Genomic DNA, 3,871 nt, shown 5'->3' on the forward strand with positions numbered 1-3,871 from the left:
CCCAAGTCTGTTTTACTACATGAAATGCCCAAACTGACTCAGGCACTTTTCAAGTTGCAAAACTTGCTCTCATACTCAGCAGATATATTTGAAACTGTTTTATGACCAACAGTTAAACAGGAGGAAATTAAGGGAGAAAAATCAAGGATACAGCTTCATGCATAAAACTCAGCCAGACAATTAAACAGAGCCCACATTAATCACATGTCAGTTAGGCCTCAGTGATTTGATAGTTATTCGGTGGCAGAAATAAGCCAATCCTGGTAGGCAAAGAGGGTTGATGTCAATATAGCTGAAAGACTTCAATGCAGGGCCCCTATCATTAATTAATTAAGTAATCACTCTCTTTGTGGTATTTGTGTGATATTTGGCAATTAGGTATTTTAGTGTTTCTCTCCTTTAGCTCCAGCTCTTTATCACACTCAACATTCCTTTATCCAGACGTTCCAGTGGAAGATGAGATGTGTTTTTAATAATAATAAAACCCTTGTATTTGTGGATCACTTTGTACTTTATAAAATGGCTCACTAGAGTCTTCCAGCAGCCTTTGAAGATAAGCAGGGCAAATATTATTCTCCCAAGTAACTACCAGAGTGTCTAGCTTGGAGTCAGACTTGAAAAATGCCAGCAGAACCCGATTCTCTTGCAGGAGGAGTAAGGCATCTTCTCATTCTGATGGTGGAGCGTACCGAGCCTTGGTTCTGGGGTAAGGTACACACAGAGGGACCCATCTAGTCAGAACAGAGTCACCTTTAGTACTTAGAGTCCCTGAAGCCACAAATCAGCCCTACACAACTGCAAAGGCATTAAATATACCTGGGCTTAAAAGGAAATCTCCCAGGCCTAGAAACAATAATTCTGTAGAGGGGGAAGAAAAGCAATCAAACAGAAAACCTGAATAGATGCATCTCACTAAATTGCTTTAATGACTCTCCTACTGCATTCTAGTTAAGAATTCTTCATATCTCCTTGAAATGCATTATCCCATAGTCCTCAACCTCTGTGGACCAGAAGTATGAGCATTTGTATGACTTTGAGAAATCTTATAGGAAAGAGGCAAGGTCCTGCATTGCTGGGAGATGTCTCATATCTTTCAGATGAATCTTTCTCAGGGCTGCTAATACAGTAAATGTATTCAGGAAGTGGTCCTTTGTTTTAATGGGAAAAATATTGGCTCATTGAATTAATGCTGGTTAGCTTTTTGAGTGACTCTGAGGTCCATTCTTGGAACTACTACCCCTAAAAATGTTAATTATAGAAACAAGGGAAGCTGAATTCACTCGCTAAATTAGTCACTAATTCATACGTATAGTCTATAAACTTTTTCAGGAAGATGATGCCAAGTTCTACAGTGGTTCAGAGGACGTAAAGATGAAAAGTTACAGTCCCTGACCTCAATGGTTAGACATGCAAGCCAACCATTACAGCAGCAGCAACAGCAGCAGATGTTCTTGAGCACTCACCATTGTCCAGGCACTGTGCCCTTGCCTTCCTTGTATAAATTCTTCTAATCCTTCCCAGAGACACTAAGGTAGGTATTGTTATTAATCCCACTTTACAAGTGAGTAAATTGAGACTCAAAGTGGTTAAGTGACTTGCCCAAGCTCAAATGGCCAGTTAGAGGTGGAACTGGAGCCAAGGTCATGCCTACGACACATACTCGTAACTCCGTACCATGAGAACACTAGCCATGGCATGGATAAAGTACAGCAGTAGCACCAGGGAAGAAGCAGTAAGATATCCATGAATGGGTTAGTTAAGCATCACAGGAGAGAGAGGATTTAAGCTGACACCTAATAAATTCGTAGCATTTTTTCAGGCTGAATAGCCTGGAAAAGACATTCCAAGCAAAGGATATAGTATGGCTGAAGCACAAAGGAAGGACGAAGGCTGGTGTGTTCTGTGACGTATAACTAGATCAGGGTGGCTTGGGCGATGAGCCAAGGTTCAGGAGTAACGGGAGACAAGGCCAGTGAAGAAAGTAGGATCTAAATACCATGGCTTAATTATAAAGGGTATCTATGTAATTGTCTTCAGATACAAAACAAATCCATCATCTAATTTTGTCTGGCAATTCATAGTTCTCACTGCCTGATTAACATCAGAGTGAACTTGACTTTGGTTTGCTGGGGTCTAGTCTCCTTGATGAACAGGCTAATTTTACTGTTACAGTTTAATGTCAAAGGTCACTTCACACAAAGACCATGTTTGTTTTGGTCTTGTTTTCCACCCTAAGGGAGATTTAAAATGTTACAAATTATCTCCGACTCTAAGCTAATCAGTTTAGATTTACAAATTTGAATTCATCCAAATGTATCCTTACTCTACATAATCGCAAATGTGCATAAATATAATTGATTTAAAAAGACTAGAAGAAAATACACCAATATTTTACAGTTGCCTTTAAATACTGGAAAATTTTGTATAGCTTTGAAATTTTCTGTAATGAACATGTATCATTCTTACGAATACAGAAAGAAATTCTTCTAGAGTGGAGACCAGATATTTTTAATTTTATTTTGTTTTATTTTAAGATTTATCTTTATCATAAGTAATACAAATGTAAAAGTAACAACAATATACAATTGTCAAAGGTAAGAAAATTACATCTACTAGAATGTGAAAGCTCACTGTAATCCCACCCCCAAGATTATTTGGTGAACATGACTCCAGAATATTTTTCTGTGTGAATACCAAAAATGTTTGGCTGTGTGCATATGTGTAGGTACAGTTTGCTTGCAAAAACTATATCATTATACATAGAAAAATATGGAATGTTTCACGAATTTGCATGTCACCCTTGCATAGGGGCCATGCTCATCTTCTCTGTATTGTTCCAATTTTAGTATATGTGTTGCTGAAGCAAGCACCAGACATCTTTTAAATCAAAGTCATATGGGCATATAGTTCAAAATTCAAATTTTCCCAAAAAACTAATAACAAAACCAATACTTTGCCCTTCACTGCCACCCTCATTCAGTCCTCCCAAAGTCAACCCACTAATGCTTTAACGTGTTTATTCTTTAGTGACATAGGCATACTGTAGTTCTTCTATAGCTTTATGGTCTACAGGAGTTTATGTACTATTTCTGAATTTGTCCATTTTATTGTATTTATTTAATTTTTGATGAGGAAGATTAGCCTTGAGCTAACATCTGTTGCCAGTCCTCCTCTTTTCACTTGAGGAAGATTGGCCCTGAGATAACATCCATGCCAATCTTCCTCTATTTTGTGTGTGGGATGCTGTCACAGCATGGCTCGAGGAGCAGTGTGTAGGTCCACATCCAAGATCTAAACCCACGAACCCCGGGCCACCAAAGCAGAGTGTGTGAAATTAACCAGTACGCCACCAGGCAGACCCCTGAATTTGTCCATTTTAGACATTCAACTTCCTGCTATAAGATGTAGCTCACTTATATCACCTCCCACCTGTCCTCAACAACTTCTCAATATAGTTATAACATATTTAGTTTCTCTACTGTTTGGCTACCTTTGAAATTTTAGATAATAAACATACACTATCATTTCTTATTCCACCAGGTGTAGCCAGTCTCTCTTACGTCCATGGGTACAATGAGAACACTGGTGCTCCCAGCCTCACCTTCAGCTCTTCTCTCTCCCTTCTTCAGCATTCCAATCTTAGAGCATTCAAATTGATAATATTTACATTTGGTTCTGGAATTATAATTAAATCTTCCATGCTTTCTCTACCAGTTCATTCTTAAATTTGAAAACTAATAACAGCATTTACATTATTGTGACTATATAAACATCATTCATGGGGGAGGCAGGTGGTATTCTGTGAGTATAATTTCTTTCTCATACATGTCTTTGTTTCTCCTGAGTCTAACACTATTTTTAAATTTTCCAT

General features: G+C 38.2%; 1 non-coding gene across 1 annotated transcript; it reads right to left on the reverse strand.

Annotated features, from left to right (window-relative positions):
• Positions 1-2,763: 2,763 nt before the first annotated feature.
• Positions 2,764-2,870, reverse strand: LOC139081674 (U6 spliceosomal RNA). Its single transcript, XR_011536868.1, has one exon. It is a non-coding gene; the product is annotated as a U6 spliceosomal RNA (small nuclear RNA).
• Positions 2,871-3,871: the final 1,001 nt, after the last annotated feature.

Source organism: Equus przewalskii, unplaced genomic scaffold, assembly GCF_037783145.1.
Source record: "Equus przewalskii isolate Varuska unplaced genomic scaffold, EquPr2 ChrUn-3, whole genome shotgun sequence".
Lineage (NCBI taxonomy): Eukaryota > Metazoa > Chordata > Mammalia > Perissodactyla > Equidae > Equus > Equus przewalskii.